This window comes from Perognathus longimembris, chromosome 1 (genome assembly GCF_023159225.1).
Source record: "Perognathus longimembris pacificus isolate PPM17 chromosome 1, ASM2315922v1, whole genome shotgun sequence".
NCBI lineage: Eukaryota > Metazoa > Chordata > Mammalia > Rodentia > Heteromyidae > Perognathus > Perognathus longimembris.
The window spans coordinates 4,504,393-4,517,436 of NC_063161.1; the positions used below are offsets into that span (position 1 = coordinate 4,504,393).

A 13,044-nucleotide genomic window follows, 5' to 3' on the forward strand; every position below is an offset into this window, starting at 1 on the left:
AACTCAGTGCCTTGTGCTTGCTAGGTAGGTAGACATTCTACTACTTGAGTCATGCCTCTGGATGTAGACATTTCACTTTACTTTTTGCCAGTCCTGGTGCTTGAACTCAGGGCCTGAGCACTGTCCCTGGCTTCTTCTTGCTCAAGGCTAGCACTCTACCCCTTGAGCCACAGCACCACTTCTGGCCTTTTCTGTTTATGTGATACTGACGAATCGAACCTAGGGCTTCATGCAGGCTAAGCAAGCACTCTACCACTAAGCCATATTCCCAATCCCTTTTGATAATTTTTGTTGCTGGTGGTTGTGAGGCTTGAACTCTGGGCCTGGGCACTGTCCTTGAGCTCTTCAGCTCAAGGCTAGCGCTCTACCACTTAAGCCACAGCACCACTTCTGGTTTTCTTCTCCTGGTTAATTGGACAGAAGAGTCTCATGGTTTTTTTCTTGCCTGGGCTGGCTTTGAACCTTGATCCTCAGATCTCAGCTTCCTGAGTAGCAGTGCCCAGCTTTGGGTGCTTGTCTCACCTTGTGGGAACCCGGCCCTTTTGGGGTTGGGCAGGAAAGAGAACGATTCAAGTGGTAAGCCACCTCTGAATGGCCAAAAAGATTTTCATTTTAGGAGTATTAGAGCTGAGGGTGCCATTTGGAGCTGAGGGTCAGCAGCAGGTGTCCTGGATTAGATACTCACTGTGGGTGAAGAACTGGGACAGAAGTAGTGTTCACATTTCTCTTCTACATACAAAATAAGTGGATGAGGGGCTGGGAATGTGGCTTAGTGGTAGAGTGCTTGCCTAGCATGCATGAAGCCCTGGGTTCAATTCCACCATATATACAGAAAAAGCCAGAAGTGGCACTGTGGCTCACGTGGCAGAGTGCTGCTAGCCTTGAGCAAAAAGAAGCCAGGGACAGTGCTCAGGCCTTGAGTTCAAGCCCTAGGACTGGCCACAAAAAAAAAAAGTGGATGAATGATCTCACAATGAGAGGGAGCAAAGGCTGGAACGTCTCAAGGTCAGGTCGCACCTGCAGACTGGCCTGGAAAACCATGTGGCCAGGATGGGTGATGGAGTGACGGCCCGAAGGCGCCATCTCCACGCAGCTCTGCTTTTGAGTCTGCCGGTCTGAATGCTTGAAGTCTTCTATAGATTATAGATGGCACTTTTCACATCTACCTCTCATTTGAAAATTTTTTTATTAGATAACTTGAAATTCACATTAAATAACAAGGTACAGATGTAGATCTGAAGCATAATAGGTGCCTTGGGGCCAACCTCTCAGTTCATGTGTCCTGCCAGTGGCAAATAGTCTGGAATCTTCCATTATTGTCTTGCTTTTTAAAAGAGAGTAGTTATATACACATACATGTATACCTGTATATACTGTATCATTTTTGTTTATGGGCTTTCTAAACTCACAAATGGTTTACGGAGACTGGTGAGTCCAAATATGCAGCATGGGCTAGCTGGCTTGAAACCAGGGGAGCCTTCAGCCTGAAGCTGGAAGGTGGACATGTCCTAGGTGGCTTTGATCTGTTCAGATCTTCAGCTTGATTGGACGAGGCCTACCCACACCGGGGAGGCTAGTCTTAAATCTACCAATTAAAATGTTAATCTTGTCCAAAAACACCCTTGTAGAAACATCCAGAATGTTTGACTAACCCGGCATGACCATGACCAAGCCAAATCGACACAAAGTTAGCCCTACACATAGACAACAACTTCTCATTTTCCTGTCAGCAGATACTGGCTTGCTTTAGTAATCAAATCCCTGCTGAGTCTTGGCCTTCTTTGTGCAGGTCTGATGCACGGATGCATGCATTTTCTCTAAGGCTGGCTTAGGGGGTGGTATGCTTGGGGTGTAGTAGGAAAGAACTCATCTGGGGCACTGGCTGGTGGGCTTGCTCGCCCTCACTGTCCCACACCTAGGACCTGGCATCTCAGAGCTCAGAACTCTTGTTCTATGTGGCTGTGTAGCCCAGGGTGTCTTCAAATTCAAAATCTTCCTGCCTTGGCCTCCTCCATAGTACTGAGATAACAGGCCTGTGCCACCAGGCCCAGGGAGTAGTCTTCATGGCTATCATATAGAAACTTTTCTCTAGGCCATGTGCTTGTCAGGTACTGTGTATGGGTGTGGGTGTGTATGGGGGGGGGGGTAGGCACACACTAATCTCAACACCTTCAGTGAGTGTTAAAAGTCTGTGTTGGAGGTAGGTGCTGGTGGCTCACCACTGTAATCCTGCTACTCTGGAGGCTGAGATCTGAGATTGTGAGGATCTGAGGATCCAACCTGGTCCGGGCAAAAAAAGTCATCGAGACACCTATCTTCGATTAACAGCAAAAGGCCGGAACTGAAGCTGTAGCTCAAGTAGTGGAGTGACAGCCTTGTGTGAAAGAGCCAGGAGAGAGCCCAAGGCTCTGAATTGAATCCCCAGTATCAGCGTGAGCGCATGTGCACGCGTGCGCGCACACACACGAATGTATGCACACAGGCTTCTTTGTGGTGAAAACTAAACTCGGTGGTGGTGATGGTTGTATGCATCTGTGATTGTATTAAATACCATTGAATTATACTTCTAGTGGGGTGTTGTGAGGTACATGAATTATATCTCAATAAAACTGTCTTTTAGATGAAGTCAGTGTGGTGTTAGGAGCAAGGGTGGATCAGTAGAGGAATTGTGGGGGGTCACGTGGAATTTTGTTCTTTTTCCATGTAACACAAGCTCTGGCCAAACCTCTAAGATTTCCTTACAAAACTAGTTCAGTGGAAAACTAGTTCAGTGGAAGGCATGAGTGATGTAGGAAGAGGGTAGGCTTGAGAGCTGGGTTGACCTGAGTTTGAATTGTACTCTGCCTTTATTAGCTGGGTGACCTTGAGTGGGTTGTTTAACCTTTCTGTGGTTGCTCTTCCTGTAAAACCCAGCTAATAGCACTGATCTTATGGCGTCTTTGAAACCGTCTTGGTGAGCCTCATCTATTTTCTCAATGCCATTGTCATAACAAAAGACATTGGATCCTTGTCCCAAGTCTCAGAGTCAGTCAGAGTTAATGGGACTGTTGGCTCAAGTTGCCACCAGAAGAATTTGGAAGAATTCCTGTGTGATGTCAGACACTGGAAGAGGACCGGGTGGACGGCACCAGTAGTCCTTAGCTAACTTGATTGACTCTTTTGAGGTTCTATTCTACCTTAATCCACATGGCTCGAGTGGGTTGGTAGCAAGCTCTTAGAGACCCAGCCCTGTCCCCTCCTTGAAAAGCCGCCCCTCCCCGACCCTGCCTCCGTGCACATCATTGCTGCCCTTTTCATGTTGTCCCTCCATACATAGGGCACACCATTTTTCTTTATTTATGCTTCTGCCCAGCCCATGCACTGTGGGCCAATCCAAGGCTGGGCCTATGGCTTCTTCAGCTGTGAGGTGCTAAGTCCCTAGGCGCTGTGCCTGGCACTGAGGTTTGTTGAATGAGTGCCCAGTAGTTTCGAGTCTTCGGCGACAGGAACCAGATCTGTGTCTGTCCCTGAGACATTGCATGCCAGAGGGAAGCAGGTATGTTTCTAGAGTGGTGTTTCTGTCCAAGCACTGCCCAGAGACGGGGAGGCACTCCTGCCCAGAGCAGGAGAGCTGCCTTTGCCAGTCTGTTTCGGCGATGTTGGGGATGGGAACCAGGGTCTCGTGCATTCTGGGCCGGTGCTCCACCCCAAACCACACACACTCAGGCTGCGCCAGTCCTGTCCAGTGCCAGAGGCCACTTTCTTTTTTTTTTTTTTTTTTTTTTTTCTTTTGTGTAATGCTTTATTTAATTTATCAACAACACGGGATCAGAAAAACTCAGCGGTAGGGATCTCCACCACTAGAACCAGAGGCCACTTTCCTTGCCTGCAGCTACTGTGTGGCTGACACTGTGAGCTGGGGAGGGTGTCGTCCCCCATCCCCAGGAGAAGCTCGCTCTCATTACTTCAGAGTCCTATGACTGCCTGCGTGCGTGCGTGCATGTGTGTGTGCAAGAGAGAGAGAGAGATCAGGACTTGAACTTGGCTCTCTGATGTTTGCATTTGCTCATTGCTGGCACTCTACTACCTGAGCCATACCTCCAACCCATGCATTTTTATTTTTATTGAGCAGCAGGTCTACCTAAGACCCAGTTTGGGTCCTTTGGGGAAGTCAAGATGGGGGTGTGTGGGGGCATGGCTGGGGCTTTGGAGGTGGACTGGGTTCAAGTCCTGCCTCTCCATGAACTAGCTGTAAGACACTGGGCAAGTTGCTCTGCCTTCGTTGCCTTGCCTGGAAACTGGAGCTGACACTTCCTGTCTCTACAGGACTGTGTTTTCATGATTAACCAGAAATAAAGTAAGCACTAGATAAATGTTTATCTGGAAGCTAGTGTTTGCTGGATTTAAAAAGATACAGGAGCCATGTCACCCAGTAGTAGAGTGCTTGAATGGGTTAGAACTCCAGCACCACCAAGAAAAAAAGAAAATGGGAAGTAGAGGGCAAGAGCAATAAATGTATGAATGCCCTCCTATAACCAGGTGCCCTAAGTAGGGCTCTGGGTCAAGAGCAGTTTCAGGCAGACAGGCATAAGTGGCTCATACCTATAATCTGAGGATTGCAGTTTGAAGCAAATAAATCTGTTAGACTCTTATCTACAGAATAACCAGCAAGAAGCCAGAAGTGGAGCTGTGGCTCAAGTGATAGAGTACCAACCATGAGCAAAAAAGCCAAGTGAAAGGCTGAGGCTTGGATTGTAGGCATGAGGCACTGGCACCCAGCTGCAGATTAGAGTTAATATCTGTTCTTATGACATTTGTAATTTTTTTATGTTGTGTATAGAAGTGCACAGAAGTGTTCATATCAGTGAATTTTCATGTGCAAAGCACATGTGCAGTCCATTGAAGAATCAGAACATGCACCATGTATATATATATTTTAAATATTTGTTATTGTAGAGGTGATGTGCGGAAGGGTTACAGTTACATAACACTACTTATTCTCGTGCTGGAATTAGGAAAGAGGATCTCTTCCTCCTCCCCGCCTAAACTTATTCTTGTTTTCCCTTTGCTTCCAGTTCACTTCAGCTCAGTGGTTAATCTTTTTTTTTTTTTTTTTTTGCCAGTCCTGGGGCTTGAACTCAGGGCCTGAGCACTGTCCCTGGCTTCTTTTTGCTCAAGACTAGCACTCTGCCACTTGAGCCACAGCACCACTTCTGGCTGTTTTCTATATATGTGATACTGGGGAATTGAACCCAGGGCTTCATGTATACGAGGCAAGCGCTCTTGCCACTAGGCCATATTCCCAGCCCTCAGTGGTTAATCTTAAGTACTCTTATTTGTATATCTGCATGCCTCACTTCTTTGGAGACAGTTGTGTTGCTGAGAGAAAGAGACAGAGACAGAAACAGACCACCTCCAGAGGCTTGGGCGCCTGCAGCACTATCTCCACTAATTCCACTTCTTCTTCAACTTCCACTTGAACTTTCTTTGCCTTGGCTTATGCAGTAAGGAAAGACGTTGAGTTCTGTGTGCAGGACAGCGTCAGATGAGCCCCCTGCAAGCAATTCTCGTCATACGGGGGGCCACAACTCCTGGCTGGGGAGATACAGACGTGCCTCCCCCCCCCCCCTTTTCTAAGTAGAAGGATGCAAATACAAGAAGAGCATCTGGCACTATCGTGCACTATGTACTATGAATTTTGTTGTCCGATTTCTTCTCCCTGATTTTCTATGGAAAACTGTGGTTTCTGGGACCCCTTTCTGAAAAAAAGAGTTCCTCTGTGATAGCCTTGAAGGCAGGAGCCAGCTGGGTCGTCCGAGTCATTGGAACCTAGTGCCTGTGCAGTGAATGCGGCAGTGTAAGGGAATGACCTTCTCTCGGCCGCCAACAGGAAATGATGAAATGTGCTGGGAGAAGTCGGCCAGGAGGCTTACAGCAGGGCTGGAAAGAGGCAGGTACAGAAGCAGATCTGCAGATCCACAGAGTTAGGCCGCTAAAGCAGCGTTTGGCATCATCGTGAGTTTGCTCTTTATGGTAGACCTTCTTGAAAGTAGAATCTCATAGGTTTTTGGTTTTGCTTTTCCGGAGTGATTGATTTAATAGCAATCTCACCTTGTCAGCAAGTCCAACTCGTTTTAGAGCTCCTTGATGGAAGTATTCAGCTAGTTTGACATTAACCCAGTGTGAAATGTTTTGTCCAGCATGCATTGGGAAAATGGCAGCAAGTGTTTGATTTTTTTAAATTTTATTTTATTGGTGATTAGTCTTTTCCCTGAATAGATGAAAGCTTGTGTTTTTACAATTCTTAACTCTGGTTTTAGAACATATGTACATACTTCCTCTCAGAATAGAATCTAACTTTGAAACTTTGCTCTGCTATATCTTTGGCCAGCCTGAGTACCTCTAGCTGAATTTTCTTTCTCACTAGCTAATGAGTTACTGGAGTTAACTGTTAATAGAGGGTTGTTTTCTACTCCCCTGTTCTAAGACATTGAGTTTATTACATGCTATCCTTTCTTTTTTAAAAATAATTTCTATTTTTAATTTAATTTAATTTTTTGTGTATGTGGTACTGAGGAATCGAACCTAGGGCCTCATGCATGCTAGGCAAGCACTCTACCACTAAGCCACATTCCCAGCCCTATCCTTTCCTTTCTTAAAAGCCACATATGATCAATAGATATAAGTGAAATTTGGAGAGAAAATGAACCTATGAGCCTTTCCAGTTGACTGCAATTGCTTTTTCTTGATCTCTTCCTCCCCCTCCTCCCAATTAGCCTACCGGGCTCTGGGGTTCCTCCCCAGATTCCCCTCCCCCTCTATCCTGCTCCTGAGTCAGCTCTTTCTTATTTCTCTTCCCAGATCTTGTGCCCTTGTAACCACCTGAGGGCTGTCACCAGAAAGCTTGTTTATATTTTTATGGGATATTGAAATGTGAAAGTTTGTTTTAATTACTGACTAGCACTATATACATTTGAAGTTATTTCTTAGAAGTCATTCAGAATTGAAAATTATGATTCCTTCCTTCTTTATTTTTTGCAATACTGTAATTGTAATTAGGAGACTTTAAAAAAAGGTTGGAGGGGATGAGGGTACTAAGTGAATGGTAGTTACTAGATGACCGACTGCCTGAGCATTAACCAGGCAGTGTCTCCTTGTTTGCCAGAAAATGCCATGGCCCGTGCAGTTTGTGTCACACAGGCAGGCTTTCTGGTCAAGGCAGTGCCTGCTGTGTTTTGTGTATGTCTAACCCTTAAGGCCACACATTTCTAGAAGAGAATGCTTCTAGAACCCTACAGAGTACAGTGCACGGCTGAGACCACCTCAGGCACGCCAGTGTTGTCTTTGTTCTGGTTGTTCTGAATGGCTCTTTTTTTCAAACCCTATACTTCCTGACCAAAACATATCTAGCTGAATTCTAGATGAACTTTAAATGCTACTTTCCTGAAAACAGTAGAGGCTTCATAAATCCAATCCAAAGCTTGTCCTGCAGGTAAAAGGTTTATGCCAGTAAGTAAAAATAAACCTCCCTTTCTTTGTTTTTCTTTCTTTGTTTTTTTTTTTTTGGTCAAGTCCTTTGACTTTTGCTCTTGTGCGAGTGCAGTTACATGTTTGGTGGTGCAATTTAAAAGACTGGAACATGAAATTTAGAGTTGTAGTCGCTCTTGGAATGTGTATGTCCAGGCCCTTTGATTTTAACAAAGGAATTGAGGCAGAAGTGAAGTAACTTGTCCAAGGTCACATGACTTGTTAGTTGTGTGAGTCTGGAATGCAGGTCTCTTTTTTTCTAGGTCATCACCCTTTCCATGACTAAATCTGCTTCTCTGTCTTATTATCTCAAGGTTAATAGTACTTGGCTAAGTAGCTTTGACTTCTGGTGAGTTCATTTTAATTTATTTCTGAGTACTGCTTGGCATAGATGTATAATGAGTAATATATAATATAACGTATAATGTATAATGGAGTACAAAGAGCATCGGCATTCTTGCCTTTGAGAGATGCTGTCTAAATATAATGCCTTCTCCACAGTTTTTCCTGCCTCTCCCAGCAAAGTGAGACTCGGCATGAGATTGTCTGTGGTTAAGAACATCAAACCTAATAAGTGATAGAATACAGGTAGTAAAAGAAATGCTCTTTGAAAGAGGACTCTTAAGAATATGAAAGAAGAGGGGCTGGGAATGTGGCCTAGTGGCAAGAGTGCTTGCCTGGTATACATGAAGCCCTGGGTTCGATTCCTCAGCACCACATATACAGAAAAGGCCAGAAGTGGCGCTGTGGCTCAAGTTGGCAGAGTGCTAGCCTTGAGCAAAAAGAAGCTAGGGACAGTGCTCAGGCCCTGAGTTCAAGGCCTAGGACTGGCACCCCCCCCCCCCCCAAAAAAAAATATATATATATGAAAGAAGAGCCCTTAGTTCCTATTTCTCAGTCCCTGTAAGGGAGAACTAGCAAATAATAAGGCATGAGGTGACCCCACAGGCTTTGCAATCTGAGAGACTACCACGTAATAATTATAATGTAAGTAAAGAAGGAAATGATTTAATTTATAAACATGAAATTCATCATTTTGTAGAGCTTTAAAAATACTTTCTGTTAGGCAGCTGTGTAACCCTGGTGTTCTTAGTATGTGTAAAGTCCTGGGTTTGACCCTTAGCACCAAGAAACCCCAAGAGTTTCTGCTAAACATTGAAATTAGCTACATTCCAGTGGCTCACACCTATAATCTGAGCTGTTAGGAAGCTGAGCCCTGAGGATCACTGGTCAAAGCCAGCCTGGGCAGGAAACTCTGTGGGACTCTTCAGTTAACCACCCCAAAAACCAAAAACAAAAAACTGGAAGTGGAGCTGTGGCTGAAGGTAGAGTGATAGCCTTGCACACGGAAGCTCAGAGACAGCACCCCGGCCCTGAGTTCAAGCCCCAGGACTAGCACACACACAACCCCCCCCCCCCCAACAAAACAAAAGTTGAATTTAAATCCTTCTGAAGCTCAGGTATAAATAGAGGTGGGTGAGAACAGTGGGGGACTACGCTTAGACCTCAGGGGACACCCCCCCCAACTCCTGTCTAGAGCCACCAGCAGCGCCCTGAGGAGGCTTGCAGAAGAGCACTTGTTCTTATTTTCTAAAGCATTTGGAGCACAATCCTTGAAATTCGGACACAAATACAGATATTTCTGAAAGCACGGTTCCAGGCCAGCCTGAGCAGAAAACTTCACTGGATTCCATCTCCAAAATACCCAGGAAACACCCAGGCTGGAGGGGTGGCTCAAGTGGTAAAGGACCAGCTTAGCAAGGTGAGGTTCTGAGTTCAAACTTCAGTACCAGCACCCGCCCCACCACCACCCCCAAAAAATAAAGATTAAATTTATTTATTCTTAGATATATTCAGTAAGTTGCTAAGGTAATTAGTTTGTGTTTGGAATGGCAGAGGTTGTCATGTTGAAAGAGTGAAGCTATGGAAGCCCCTTACTGCTTTCGAGATTGAAGGGCAGGCATGCATTCAGCCATCTCCTGAAGGGACAGTCCACCTGAATGCTGGCCATTTGTTCATGTGTACATGCATACATGCATTCATTCATGCAATTTATTTTTGATTTTTTTTCACATGCTCTGTTGGTTTATATCAGGCTCGATGCTAGACCCTGGGATCTACAGATGCTTGAGATTAATTCTTGCTGCCATAGTCACAGAACCAAGGGGTAAAGACTTCTAAAGAGCAGGAAGATGAGTCTTCTGGAATACTACTTGGTCCAGTGTTTTGCTGATTAATTGGAGATGGAGTCTCAAGGACTTTGCTGCTTGGACTTGTTTCAAACTATGATCCTCCAGGTCTCAGATTCCTGAGTAGCTAGGATTATGGATGTGAGCCACTGGTCCAGCTAGTTCTTGTAAGATGGTTTTGCTGGCTGTAGAATTCTTACTCAGTTACTTACTGTTGAATACATATTCTAGTGTTTTCTGGCTTTCTCGTTTTGCTCTCAGTCCAGCTGTGATTTGAAGCCTTTTTCTCTCTGGTTAGGTTGATGATCTTTTCTGCTTTAGACGTTGTATAATTTAACTTAATTTGCCTTGGTGAGACACGCCCCCCCGCACCCCCTCCCCCCCATCTTGGCGTGGGCTTGCTAGGCTTCCTTGATCTGTAACTTAGTGTCCCTTAATATTCTGAAAAAATTATCTGTAAATACTGTTTTCCCCATTCTTAATGCTGTTTCTTTTTGGAACTTTATCACATGTAAATCAAACTTCACTATTTCTCCTAAGTCAATTGGATTTGCATTGCTCTTTGTTTCTGTTACCTCAGAAAGAAAGCATGACCTGTCAACTTGCATCCTAGGGTTTCTTCTTTAAATGTGCTGTTTTGTTGTTTCCTTATTTCTTCTCAGCTCACTGGTGCATGTGTGATTTTATTTAGCTTTCCATTTCCACGGGACAGTCTACTAAAGATATTTCTTGTTTGCCCTGCCGCACACGACAGAAACGCATTACAGCCGCCATGTCTGCCATGCGTGTGCAGACCTGGCTTGTTCATTCCAGACGTGAGTGTGTGTGCCTGCTGCGTCGTGCTGGGCATTCAGTGGTGAGCAAGACAAAACCCTGGTTCTTTTTCATCTTTCCATTTTTATCGATGTGTGGAGGGGTTACAACTATATAACTCAGGTAATGAGCACGTTTCTTTTTGAACAGTCTTACCCCTTCCCCTGTTTATCCCTCCCCCTAAAATCTTGGGATTTTTGTTGTTGTTGTTGTTTGTTTGTTTGTTTGCCAGTCCTGGGCTTGGACTCAGGGCCTGAGCACTGTCCCTGGCTTCTTTTTGCTCAAGGCTAGCACTCTGCCACTTGCGCCACAGTGCCCACTTCCGGCTTTTTCTGTGTATGTGGTGCTGAGGAATCGAACCCAGGGCTTCATGCACTCTGGGTGAGCACTCTACCATTAGGCCACATTCCCAGCCCCCAAATCCTGGTTCTTAAGGACCTTGCATTCTTGCGTGCAGAAAGATGGTATAGCAAGATACAATTTGGCAGGAGAGACCGAGTGCCCTTAAGGAAGCCGCAGGATTGTGGCTGGAGTGGCAGAGACATAGGAAGGGCAGGGAGGCTTTCTTAGGAAGAGAGTGCTCCGTGCGGCTGAGGCCAGGGCGGTAAGAGGCAGAGGGCTCTGTTTTAAGGATCAGTGGATGGGGTGAGGGTGTGTGAGAGGGAGTGGAATGGGGAAAGTGCCTCAGCTATGTAGGTGACCCTGGTGTTTGAGAAGGTGTTGATTCTGCTTGGAGGGAAGGTGCGTGTGGCCCGGAGGAAGGGAAGTGACGCTTCAGTGACTGGCTAGTTAGGCATGGATGGAATCCCATTACTGGAAAGCTTGGGCTGCATCTATGTCCAGAGAAGGTGCCTATCTATGTGCTACCTTCTTGCGAGTTCTCAAATGCAACCAGCCAGTATGTTCTTAGGGCAGAGAAATAAAAAATACAGTTGTGGGGGCTGGGAATGTGGCTCAGTGGTAGAGTGTTTGCCTAGCATACATGAAGCCCTGGGTTCCATTCCTCAGCATCACATAAACAGAAAAGCCAGAAGTGGTGCTGTGTCTCAAGTGACAGAGCCTTGAGCACAAGACAAGCTCAGGGACAGTGCCCAGGCCATGAGTTCAAGCCCCAGGAATGGCAAAACAAAAAACAAAACAAAACAAAACAAAAAGTTGTGCAAAGAAAAGGATACAAAGTTACTCAGAAGATTGAAGCTGAAAAATTGTGAGTTTAAGGTTAGCAAAGGCAGAAAGACCCTCCCTCAAAAACAAAACCAAAGGGCTGGGGATATAGCCTAGTGGCAAGAGTGCCTGCCTCGGATACACGAGGCCCTAGGTTCGATTCCCCAGCACCACATATACAGAAAACGGCCAGAAGTGGCGCTGTGGCTCAAGTGGCAGAGTGCTAGCCTTGAGCAGGAAGAAGCCAGGGACAGTGCTCAGGCCCTGAGTCCAAGGCCCAGGACTGGCCAAAAAACAAAAAAAAAAAAAAAAAAAAAAAAAACAAAACCAAGCTGGGTACCATTGGCTCATGCCTGTAATCCTAGCTACTTAGGAGGCTGAGATCTGAGGATCCTGGTTTGAAGCCAGTCCACGCAGAGAAGTCTCCATGAGACTCTTGTCTCCAATAAACTACTCAAAAAAAGCTGGAAGTGGCTCTGTAGTTCTAGGGGTAGAGGGCTAGCCTTGAGCACAAAGGGGCTCAGGGACAGCACTCAGGCCCTGAGTTCAAGCCCCAGGACCAGTAAAACATAACATAAAAACTCAAACCAAATAAAAACTCCCACAAATAGCCATGTGACAGTGACCCACACCTTTAATCCTAGCTATTCAAGAGGCTGAGATCTGAGGATTGCAGTTGGAAGAAGCCAGCCCAGGCAGGAAAGTCTGTGAGACTGTTATCTCCAATAAACTCCCCTACCCCCAAAAAGCCTGGAATGAAGCTGTGGCTCAAGTAGTAGGATGCTAGCCTTGAGCAAAATAACCTCAGGGACAGCTCCCAGGCCCTCAGTTCAAGCCTCAGGACCAGCACAAAATTTGACCATTCCTTCATTCCAGATTCGCTAAGCTCTTGCCTCCTCAGGCCAGGCTTCTCTGACCACCTGTTCAGGCCAACTCAGTTCCTCTCTGTCCCATCGGGCTTTGTGCAGAGTTCTCTCTAGCCCTGAACACTGCCAGCCACCTACGTCATCTGACCCCACTGGATTGCTGGCAGGAATCTGGTCACCCTGGACCACCCGGGACCCAAATGCCTCATGTGTGCCTGGCACATAGGTTGCTTTCCTTAGGTCACTGAGAGAAAGAATTCACATGTTGATACACAGTAGTTTGTTTTCACTCTCAAAACACACATTTTAAAATAAGCTCAACGTGTCAGCCTTTTAGATGTAAGAGTGCAACTCAGGGTGTCGAATGCTAGTCTATATAAAGCGTCTTGGCAGTAGTTGGCCATCGGTCTGTTAAAGAAAATACTCAAACATTGGGGATATAGGCCTTTTTTTTTTCCCAGTCACGGGGCTTGAACTTTGGGCCTGGGCACTTTGAGCCACAGCAC

The 13,044-nt window shown here is 45.8% G+C and overlaps 1 protein-coding gene across 5 annotated transcripts in view; it reads left to right on the top strand.

Annotated features, from left to right (window-relative positions):
* The window catches only part of Pacsin2 (protein kinase C and casein kinase substrate in neurons 2), an 82,245-nt gene that overhangs the window by 23,252 nt on the left and 45,949 nt on the right, over positions 1-13,044 (top strand). Inside the window, exon 1 of one of the 5 annotated variants that reach the window (XM_048354299.1) lies at positions 5,925-5,994. The exons of the other annotated variants lie outside the window; for them this stretch is intronic. The gene's annotated coding sequence lies outside the window, so the exon portion shown is untranslated. Of the gene's footprint in view, positions 1-5,924; positions 5,995-13,044 lie in introns of those variants that run through there. 5 annotated transcript variants of the gene reach the window in all.